Genomic DNA, 12,642 nt, shown 5'->3' with positions numbered 1-12,642 from the left:
TCGTGAGATAATATCCTCTTCTATCCTTAGCTTCGTATTGTACCTATTGTAAACATCATTCCACGTTGTTGCTGGGAATTCACGAAGACTTTCCTTGAGTCACCTCGTGGCTTCAGAGATTTTTTCATCCAAATTACTAGTGAAGGCTGTAGCTGTCCAATTGTCAAGTACGCGCGGTAACGTCGTTCTTTCACGCTGGAACCTATCCACAAACTCTCTAAGCAATTCTGAGTCCCCTTGCTTGATTTTGAAAATATCTTCCATTCTTTTTTCGACTTTTTGAGCTTCCGAGTGTGCTTTGATAAATGAATCTGCAAGCTCAGCAAAAGAATTTATGGAATTTTCAGGTAAAGAGAATACCATGTTAATGCTCCCTTAGTGAGTGTTTCACCGAACCTTTTGACCAATACTGATTCAGTTTCTTGTTTGGTCATGTCGTTGCCTTTTATGCCTGTTGTGAATGCAGTCACGTGGTCTCGTGGATCAGTTGTTCCATCGTATTTTGGAATATCGGGCATTTTGAATTTCTTTAGAATTGGGAGGGGAGCAGCACTTGGCTTCTAAGGTTGTTGTAAAAATTTATCCATATTTATCCCTTTGATTACGGGCGGTACTCCAGGTATTTGCTCTATGCGGTCACTTTGCTCCTTGAGTTGTTTCTGCAATGTTAGTACTAAATTTTGTAAATCAGAATTGACTAAGTGACCTTGTCCTCCTTCTCGTGACTCGCTGGGGATTCCACCACTACCTGAATTAGCAAGCCCAGAACGAGGGTTCTCCAAAGTGTTATTATTTGGAGTGGGTGTTGGTGGTGCAACGGGTAATTGGCTGACAAAGATTTCAAGAGCTTTATTGACCTGTTGAGCGATTAGCTTTTGTAAAGCTTCAATGATAGCTTCATCATTTTCGAATTGAGCATTTCCATTTGTATGAGATCCATCAGGAGTGCCTTCGCGAGATCGTCGAGGGGAGCTTTGTGGAGAAGGGATTGGGATGTGATCATCCTGTGGATTCTCCTGGAGTTGTTGGTTTCCTTGGTTTCCTTGGGTGTTGTCATTGATGTTCGACATAGTTGATGCAACAAAAAAGGTTAGGCTAAGAAAGAGTAGATTATCAGATTCCCGGCAGCGGAACCAATTTGTTTAACCAAAAAGTGAAATTTCAGTCAAAGCTTTAATTTAAAAGAATACGGGTTACTGATAATCAAAACTGAATAAAGGAAAGTGATTTTGCTAACAATAAGATAGATAGAAGAAAACAAAGTAAACCAGTATATTCAGATGATCTTTCGTGTCCTTACAAATGATCCATTCTCTCCTTTTTATAGCTATCTTAAATATATACGTTTTGCCTTTGTTATAATCAGGCCATTATAGACAATTAAAGACATTAAATGCTATGTTACATAATCATTGTAATTTATTACAGATTCTATAACATTTTTAGTATTTACTGCTTATTAAATATTGTATCTGTACTCTCTTATGTTGTCAGATTCATTCTCCTTGATTTTTGGGTATAAATAGGTACGAGCGTTGAGTCTTTTGAATAGCTGCTCATGCCTCTACTTGTACCTTTTGCTCGTATCTATTGCAACTCGTGTCTCTTTATCAATCATCACTCTTTGACCAGCCTTCGTGTCATGACACATCATCTTCCAATCACTTCAATATGTAAACTCGATTTTTCCAATACAATATATAAGTTAAATTCATTTGTAAATAATTCAAAAAAATATCTTTATTATTTCTTTCCTTATTATAGTTGTCAATTTGTGTTCTAAAGAGTAAATATTGCTGCCAGTTGACTTGTTCTCCATATATATATATATATATATATATATATATATATATATATATATATATATATATATATTCATATTCGGTTGCATGGAGCTTTTTTGTTTTTATCCATTTTCCAGAAAAAACTTCTATGCGTCGCTTTTGAACTTTTGTCTTCTCTGCGTCGCTTTTGAACTTAATTTTCATTTCCATTTTAGAAAATCTTGCTAGAATTTTCCCTTTATTCTCGCTCTCTCCTTTTTTTTTTTCCTTCTATTCTATGCAAACAAAACTATGTGACATAAACAATTCAGACAGTCAAACTCTACTGCATGTAGCATTTTCCTAGTCTTTCATCAGCTATATTATTAGATTTCACAAGGACTTGGTTTTCCCTGCGGAAATAATAAACAATTGTAGCAGTCAAAAGAAAATTGCCATGCTTTGCTTGCCACGCATAAAGTTAACACACATGACCCAACCAAATTAAAGTAAACACCTTATAATTAACTTATCTTTTTTTTTCCTACCAATCTATTGCTCAGATGTACACAAGATTTTAAACAATCAGGCCCGTTTGGTAGGGTGTATAAGAATAGCGCTAAATATGATGTTTAGTAATGTTGAAATTAGTTATGTTAAGATTGTTTTTTATCGACTGTTTTGGTGTATTAAAAATAATATGCATTGCATAATTTTTTTTAAAAATTATTTCTTTATAAAAATACCTTCACATTCTTTTAAAAAGATTTGGAAAAGATTTTAAAAGGACAGTTTTATCTTTATACATGCTTATCCATGTATTACAAATCATAATGTTGCTAATGCCATGGTTTGCTATGTATAAGAATAATAAGGAGTAATGAATAAGGTGTATTAACCAATACAAGTATTAGTTATACATAAATTAAAAAATACTAGTACCATATAAGGGATTAATAATACCAAAACTAATACATATATTATTTTTCCCGAGATATTCTAGCAAACGAACTCTCAGTCCAACCTATTATCGCAATTCGACTTGTATGAGAATATGAATCTAGGGATTCTAAAGCTTACTACATGTCCTATAATTATCTGTATTTTGCATGGTTTTTGGCAGATATTTTATTTGTTGTCAAGACGGGTTTAAGATTTAACTTCGGTGAAGTTCTTAATATTGAACTCATTATATTTTTAAAGTTATGAGTTCATATTTACTTTTATAAGTAATATATTTAGAGCATTGCTATTTTAAACCAAGAAAGAAAAAATAAATCTTCTTTTGCTTGTGATCTTTCTTTCATTAACTAAACCTTAGGATTAGGGCGGAACCAAAGGAGCCGAAGAGGTTCATCTGAACCCCTTCGTAAAATCACACTATATATTGTACTGGGAAAAAACTGAGTCTAAATATTGAAGATGACGTGTCATGACACGTGGACTGGTCAAAAGGTCAAAACGCAATGAATAGCCAAGAGGCACGGGCGACAACAGATAGGGGGAAAAGAAAGCAACATAGATGTGGACCGTCACTAAAATAGGTACGAGTCTCGTACCTATTCAAGTCGTTTAAAGATTAAAGATCAGAAGAAGTTGAAGATACGAATCTGATGACACAAAAGAATCCAAATACAACATTAAATGTCAAATACGTTAGAGAATCTAAATTAAATAGAAATGATTGTGTAACGTTTCTTTTAAATATCTTTTATTGCTCATAATTGCCTCATTAAGACAAAGGCATTATATCTTCTCCTAGGATCAACTATAAAAGGGGAAAGACTCAACATCTGTAAGGACACGAAATACGATTGAGATCTTACTGAAATACAAAACTATTTACTACTTTACCATCATTCTCAAAAATATTTTATTTTCGTCTCCTGATTATCAGTAACCCGAATTTATTTCTAGCTTTGACCAAAGACTTAGATTTTTGGTTAAACAAATTGGTTCTGTTACCGGGAATCTGATAATCTTTTCTTTTAAGCTACATCTTGTCCATTGTTATCACCATGTCAAACAACAACACCAACAATAATAATGAAAACATTTTGGGAAACCCTGAAAATCAAATCTATCAAAATCAAGGAGATTTACATAACATTGAAGTGGTTCCCTCCCCTCAAAATTCACCACGTCAATCTCGTGAAGGCACTCCTGAATCTCGTGCTGACCAACAATAACAATCTGAACACTTTGGAGGTGGTACAAATGAAGTTTTACAAAAACTAATTGATGCACAGGTCGGCAAAGCTCTTCAGGCTCTAGTTAGTCGACTGCTTGCTACACCACCCACACCAACTCCTAATAATAATAATACATTGGAGAATCCCCGTTCTGGTCTTGTTAATTCTGGAAATGGAGGAACCACCAGTGAACCACAGGAAGTGGAACCAGGTAATTCAAATAATTCCTATTTGCAAAATTTAGTACTAACCTTGCAGAAACAGATTAAGGAACAAAATGAACGTATTGAGCAAATCCCTGGAGTTCCGCCTGTAATAAAAGGAATTGACAAGGACAAATACTCACAACAACCTTGGAAGCCAAGTGTTGCTCCCCTTCCAATTCCGAAAAAGTTCAAAATGCCTGACATCCCGAAATATGATTGTACTACAGACCCACGTGACCACGTGACTACATTTACAACAGGCGTAAAAGGCAATGACTTGACCAAACAAGAAATTAAATTAGTACTGGTCAAGAAATTTGGAGAAACACTCACCAAAGGTGCATTAACCTGGTATTCTCTTTTATCTGAAAATTCTATAAATTCTTTTGCTGAGCTTGCAGATTCTTTTATTAAAGCACACTCGGGAGCACAAAAGGTTGAGAAAAGAATGGAAGATATTTTCAAAATCAAACAAGGAGATTCAGAGTTGCTCAGAGACTTTGTTGATAGATTCTAGCGTGAAAGAATGACTCTACCCCGTGTACCTGACAACTGGGCTGCAATAGCTTTTGCAAGTAATTTAAATGACAAAAGTTCTGAAGCCACGAGAAGACTCAAAGAAAGCCTTCGAGAATTCCCTGCAACCACGTGGAATGATGTTTACAACAGGTATAGTACAAAGCTGCAAATTGAAGAAGATACCGTACCTAAGTTTCATCATGAAGAAAGGGGTGGTTCCAGAAGATCAGAAACCGAAAAAAGATCAAGTAAAAACAGGTACGATCCATATATGGGACCTGTAGGAAAAGACCCACGGTCAAAACAAGATAGCCAGCAATATGCTCAAAAATTGAGGAATAGGGACTCTGGTTCTTCATTGAAATTCAGAAATGATCGGAACAGACAAGAGTCACGAGATGAGGACAGAAGTTTAAAGGCACGGTTCGGCGGATATAACTTTAATGTCACTACCTCCGAGCTCGTGGCTGTTTTGAGAAGTATGGGAGATAAGGTGCGGTGGCCAAGAGAGATGCGGTCAAATCCAAATAGACGCAATCCAGATCATTGGTGCGAATTCCACAATAATCACGGGCACAAAACTTCAGAATGTAGATTCTTGCAGAGTGAAGTGGACCATCTATTGAAGCAAGGGTACCTCACTGAGTTATTTAGTGAAAAAGGTAAACATGCCTATATGAAAAATAGGCAAGAGCCACCAAAGCCTCCTTCACCCAAGAGAACAGTGAATGTGATAAGTGGGGGGGGGAAGATATTCATGGCATAACATACACAGCCTCTAACAAAGTTTCCAAAATAACAATTACACACGGGAAACAGGTACGACAGGTTTTAGAAAATGAAAGTATGTCATTCGATGATGCAGATACCGAAAGAGTGATAACTCCACATAATGACGCACTGGTAATATCTTTACTTGTACATGATACTAATGTAAAACGAGTTTTGATTGATCCAGGGAGTTCAGTAAATATTATACTACTAAGGGTATTACGTGAAATGCAAGCTGAAGACAAAATGATACCCAAGGCGCATACCTTGTCAGGCTTCAATAATTCAAGTGTGGTAACAAAAGGAGAGGTAATTCTAACAACTTTTGTTGCAGGTGTTGTTAAAGAAACTAAATTTCAAGTAGTTGATATGGAAATGGCCTACAATATGATCATGGGGAGGCCTTGGATCCATGATATGGATGTTGTTCCATCAACTCTACATCAAGTTATTAAATTTCCATTACCGTGGGGGATTTGTCAAATTCGAGGGGATCAGCAAACAGCCAGGAGTATCAACGCTGTAACAGATATGAGCACCGTAAACAAAGAAAAATAGCAATTACAGGAAACAGTTGAAGGTGCCAGCAATCAAACCTCAACTGAGCAAGAGAAAACAGATTTAGACTCGAGACCTAATACAATTCAAGAACCTGAGGAGAATGAAAATATCAAAACAACCATCGAAGAACTTGAGGCTGTGATATTATTTGAGCATTGGCCTGAACGGAAAGTTTATGTTGGAGCTAATTTAAACTCAAACATGCGAGGTATGTTAATTGAATTTCTAAAATCTAACGTGGACTGTTTTGCTTGGTCCCATGCTGACATGACAGGGATACCATCGGATGTGTTGACTCACAAATTAAACGAAGACCCATCCTTTACACCAATAAAGCAAAAGAAAAAAAAAGTAAGGGGCTTTCAAAAACCAGGTGATTCAAGATGAGGTCCAAAAGCTATTAAAAATTGGGTCAATCTGCGAGGTAAAGTACCCTAATTGGTTAGCCAACACAGTTGTTATACCTAAGAAAAATGGTAAGTAGCGAGTCTGTGTAGATTATACAGATCTTAATAAAGCTTGTCCAAAATATTCTTTTCCTTTACCACATATAGATCAATTAATTGATGCAACTGCAGGACATGAACTTTTAAGTTTTTTAGATGCATATTCAGGGTACAACCAAATTAAAATGGACCCTAGTGATGAAGAAAAAACTTCTTTCATCACAGACAGGGGGACTTACTGTTATAAAGTAATGCCCTTTGGTCTCAAAAATGTTGGGGCAACCTATCAAAGGTTGGTCACCAAAATGTTCCAAGAACATTTAGGGAAGACAATGGAGGTATATATAGACGATATGCTCGTCAAAACCCAGCAGTCTCATGATCATATTTCTCATCTATCTGTTACATTTGAAATTTTGCGAAAATTTAATATGAAACTCAACCCAGAAAAATGTGCATTTGGAGTTGCATCAGGTAAGTTTTTGGGTTTTCTTGTTTCTAACCGTGGTATTGAGGTAAATCCTTCTCAGATCAAAGCAATAGAAGAAATCCCTGATATCCTTACTAATAAAAAGGAAGTTCAAAGATTAACGGGAAGAATTGCAGCTTTGGGGAGATTTATTTCCAAATCCTCAGAAAAGTGTTTTAAGTTTTTCTCTGCACTCAAAAAGCAAGATCATTTTGAATGGAATGAAGATTGTCAACAAGCCCTTAGAAATTTGAAAGCTTATTTGTCAAAACCACCGTTATTGGCAAAACCAAAGGTGTGAGAAAAGCTTCTCATCTATCTGGTTGTATCTGAAGTTGCGGTAAGTGTTGTTTTAGTCCGTGAGGACCAAGGTAAACAATCTCCTATTTATTATGTAAGTAAGTCCTTATTAGATGTCGAGACACGATACCCACAACTAGAAAAGTTAGCATTAGCTTTGATCATGGCATCTAGAAAATTAAGACCTTATTTTCAATGTCATCCCATTATTGTAGTTACTGCTTTTCCGCTTCGAAATATTTTGCATAAACATGAACTGTCAGGAAGATTAGCAAAATGGGCTATAGAACTAAGTGAATACGAAATCATTTATCAACCCAGGACCGCTATAAAATCTCAAGTACTAGCTGACTTCGTGGCTGATTTTAGTCGGGGGATGCATTTAGAAGCAGAAAAAGAATTACAAGTTTTTAATGGTGCAAACCCGGGGACTTGGGTTTTATTCACTGATGGTTCATCTAATATAAAAGGAGCAGGTCTGGGTATAGTTCTCATACCACCTACGGGTGAAATTATTAGGCAAGCTATAAAATGTCATTTTATAACTAACAATGAAGCAGAGTACGAAGCTGTAATTGCAGGTTTGGAATTGGCAAGAGAACTCGGCATAACACAAATTATAATCAAGAGTGATTTTCAACTCGTGGTCAATCAAATGCTAGGGACTTATACAGCCAGGGAAACTCGAATGCAAGAATATCTCGAAAAGGTACGGGAACTAATTAAGCAATTCCAAACTTGGAAGGTAATGCAGATCCCAAGAGATGAGAATGTGGAGGCAGATGCTTTAGCTAATCTCGCATCTGCAGCTGACGTAGCAAACGACGCAAATGCTTCAGTCATACATTTATTTCATTCCGTTCTCAAACCTGATAAGAATGAGGTAAACTTTAATCATCTAACATGAGATTGGAGAAATGAAATTATTGCTTTTTTACAGCACGGAACCGTGCCTATTGACAAAGGGAAGGCTCACGCGCTTCACAAAAAAGCCGCTCGATATTGTTTTTATCATGGAAATCTTTATCGAAAGATGTTCGGTGGACCACTAGCACGGTGTCTCGGACCCTCTCAAACAGAATATGTGATGAGAGAAGTGCACGAAGGACATTGTGGAAATCACGCAGGGGGAAGGTCGCTGGTAAGAACATTGATTAGAGCAGGATATTATTGGCCTAAGATGGAAGAAGAGGCAAACAGTTTCGTGTCCAAATGTGATAAATGTCAAAGATACGGCAATAATATGCACAGACCAGCCGAGTTACTACACCCTGTTATAGCCCCGTGGCCCTTTATGAAATGGGGAGTGGATATCGTAGGTCCACTTCCACAAGCAAAAGGTCAGGTAAAGTTTCTACTTGTACTCACAGATTATTTCACTAAATTGGTAGAAGCAGGAGCATTTAAACAGGTACGAGAGAAGGAAGTTAAAGACTTCATATGGCGAAATATAATATGCCGTTTTGGAGCACCAAAGGAGATCGTGTATGACAATGGACCAAAATTCATAGGAGCTCAAATCATAGAATTTCTTCAAAGTTGGCAGATTAAAAGGATAACGTCTACGCCATACCATCCAGTGGGTAATGGACAAGCGGAATCCACTAACAAAGTCATTATCAACAACTTGAAGAAGAGGTTACATGATTCAAAAGGTAATTAGCCTGAGGTATTACCTAGAGTGTTATGGGCTTATCGTACAACGACAAAAACAAGCACTGGAGAAACACCATTTTCAATGGTTTATGGTGTGGAAGCCTTAATTCCAGTTGAAATAGGTGAACCAAGCACACGGTACGTTCGGGCAACGGAGGAATCTAATAATGAAGAGATGCGGGTCAACCTAGATTTGCTTGAAGAAAAAAGAGAAACTGCATTGATAAGAATGGTAGCACAAAAGCAAGTAATTGAACGATATTACAATAGGAAAGCATGCCTCAAATTTTTCAAAATTGGGGACTTCGTGCTTAAAAAGGTTTTCCAATCTGCAAAGGCTGCTAATTTAGGAAAGCTAAGTCCAACGTGGGAAGGACCATACAAAGTTCGTGACATTGCGGGAAAAGGAGCATACGAGTTGGAGACAATGGGCGGCAAAGTTTTACCCTCACATTGGAATGCCGTCCATTTAAAGAGGTATTACTTCTGAGAAAGTACCCACGGTCAGGTATCGTCATATTAAAAAAAATTGAATTATTAATGTTTTACTAACGATTTTAGATGCTAGGCAAAAACCCTAACTCGTGCCAAATGATGAGTCACGACCTACAAGGAAAAATGGAGTATTCTAAAATTCCCAGCCCAGGGTTACGATTAATCTGATGGAAATACACACGAGTTAGGCAGTCTTCATCTACAATCGTACCTCCGAGTCCCGTATATTTTTCTGTTTCAGGAAAAGGACCAAATTGAAAGAAATAAACAAGTGCTCGAGGTTTCCTACTTCACCGCTCAAACACTTGGGGGGCTACATATTATACACAGATATGTGTAGAAAAACAGATACGAATATCGAACAAAAGTCGGCCACAAAGAGACAAGTGTTGAGAAAAAGTTATGAAGTCTTCAGCATTCATGAGAACAAGACATTATTCATCATCGTGTTCAACAAACACAAGACATGCATCATAATGTTTTTCCCATGAAAACAACAGAGTCATCTCTCAAACTCATAAACGAAGTCACCTTTCAAACCCTTCCTAATATATAAAGATGGGGTCATGACTATGTACTGAAGCAGGTTATGAAGAAAAACCTTGTTTATTTTATGTTATGAAAAAATCTGTTACAAGAAAAACAGTTACGAGAAAGTTATAGATGTATTTTAATACATGTAATAGTCAAAAAACTTGTTAAAGTTCATGAATAAAAACTTGTCAAAGTTGTTTCATACAAAACATGTGTATTCCTATTTCTTTCATCGTATTATAACACCATTATGAAGTTGAGACGTCTTCTTCATTAAGTGTCGATAAAATAAAAGGGCCCTCTTTTATAAGCCTCATGTTAATAAGTCATGAGAAGAATCATAAAGCATTATCAAAGGATAAAAATGCTAAACTATTCTATAAGTCCTAAATAAGTAAGGAAAAGGCAAGAATAGAACACATTGAAGTACTAACAAAACTTCTTAATATAATTAAAAAGACTAAGCAGAAACTTAGTCAATAAAAGCTTATACAAGTGCTCCATTATGATAACTGGGGACTTTCACCAAAAAATCCCTTAAAAACTAAGGGATAAAACCATCATCCAATTGAAGGGGTTAGCACATCAGAAGTTGCAATATTAATTTCACTTTCAGCCACATGCACGGTGGCAACTTCTGAAGAAGCAACAACAGGAACGGTTTAAATTGGGCCTGGAATGTTAAAATCACCGAGGGAAGCAAGAGTCACGGGAGCTTCAGCTTCCATGGACTGTGTCATAGAATTTTTACCCTCGGGAGCCGGAATTGCAACTCCAATTGCCGCAGTAGCCACTTCTTCATTTAAAAGCTCTTTTGCCCAAGGAGTTCCAAGTGCAGGAGAAGGAGTATCAACTGGTTGTTGGCTTTTTTCAATAGTGTCTAAGACTTTGGCTAATTCAGATTGCAAATCAAAGTTTTCTTGAGTAGCTTCCATCAAAGCATCACGGCGAGATTTTAGAAAAGCCCAACTTACCTCTATGTTGAAGTTCTCCTCAAGAAGTCCATACTCCCTTTCCCACATAGCAAGATCGTTCTTCAATATCTGGTATTCAGCTAAGTGGGAGTCAAGGGAAGCTTCAAGGGAGGCATGAGAACTCTTCAAAGCACATATCTCGTCAGAGGAGATCCTTAAGTCAGCCTGAGCTTGAGTCAAGCTTTGCACTAACTCCCCCGCATATTCTTCTTTCTTCTCCACAAGTGCTTTAAGCTCTCTGATTTCTTCACTGGCCTTTGATAATTTTTTCGAAAATGAGCACTCCAAAAGCTCCTTATCTTTTTCAAATTGGCTTGAAGAAGCCTTGGCAATTGCTAGCTCAGAAGTCAAACCACGCTTTTGCTGCTCCAGGTGATTTCTACTTTCTTGCAACTCCTCTATGGTCCCCTGAGCATTCTCAAACTGCTCCTTCCAGTTTGCTGCCTCAAGCTGGGTTTCATTGGCTATTCTTCTAGCCTCAGAGATAGCCTTCGCAGACTCTCGATCCTTCTTCTCTAGAGTGGAGATTCTTCCCATTAACTCAGTACCAATAAGATTAGCCTACAAGGGAAAGGCATCAAATGTGAGAATATAGAGAGATATAAAAAAACTTGTAAGTTAAAAGAGAAATACCTTCAAGGTAGAATGAACTATGTCATTCATCAGAGTCAAGCAACTGTGGCTCTCCATCTTCTTCTTCTCAATATCTCCGATTAGAGGCTTGAGCCAAACATCAGCTCCACCAGTCTTTCTCAAAAGGCTATGATTGGCAGGAACTTCAAGAGTAACACTTCTCATAGCCATACCTCTGCTGCTAGAACCTGCCTCTGTATGCTGAACAGAGGGAAGGGGAACAATGGAAGGAGGAGTAGTAGAAGAGATAAAAACAATGGGAGCTGTGGGAGTCAAAGTAGGGATAGTAGGAGCAGATATGGGAACTAAAACAGGTAAGGAAACAGGAGTCGATAAAATAGGCAAAGAAATACTCGTGGTTATCAAAGGAATAGAAGAAATGGGAATAGAAGAAGAGAGGGGAGTTTCATCAAGAACTGGTCCAAACTCTTAACTCTCAAAACCACTAACGAAGAGATGTTGAATTGATTCATTAGAGCCTCTTGGGGTGGTATCCTCATCATAAAGGATTTGAACAGGCTCGGAGATAGAGGCTCGAGCAGGAGTATCTTCAACTTCATCTCCATCAATGATGCGTCTCCTGGCTCTTGGCCTAGCTATCAAAGAGGTATTCTCTTCTTCCTCATTCTTAGAACTTTCTTCTACAACTTTTCTTTTTGGTAGCGTGGCCCGAGTCTTTTCCAAATCAAGAGAAGCGGTTGAAGATGCTCGAATGGCAACGACTACCTCAGCTGTCATACCCCTGATACCAAATCCTGATAAAAAAAGGGATAAAAAATTAAAATAAGAAAGAATTCAATATACGGCAAAGCATAAGGAAATACATACCATGGGTCTTCACTTTTCAACCATTCAAAAGAGAAATTGATTTCCAAGTTCTCGCCTCCATAGGCGCAATCTTCAAAATTGAATCTACCCAACCATGGAAGTTAGGAACGTGTTCCACATCTCCCATGGTTGCTACAAAAATCCAAAAGGAGACGAGATTAGAAAAGAAATCAAAATTCTTAAAAAATAGATACGGTAAGAAAAAGAAAAACTTACGTGCAAAATTCCACTTCTCAGGGAAGGGAATGTTTGTTTCACCTAACAAATCCACCGTACATACATCAACGTAATGACA

This window comes from Nicotiana sylvestris, chromosome 11 (assembly GCF_000393655.2).
Source record: "Nicotiana sylvestris chromosome 11, ASM39365v2, whole genome shotgun sequence".
NCBI classification, from domain to species: domain Eukaryota; kingdom Viridiplantae; phylum Streptophyta; class Magnoliopsida; order Solanales; family Solanaceae; genus Nicotiana; species Nicotiana sylvestris.
This window is presented reverse-complemented; position numbering follows the sequence as displayed.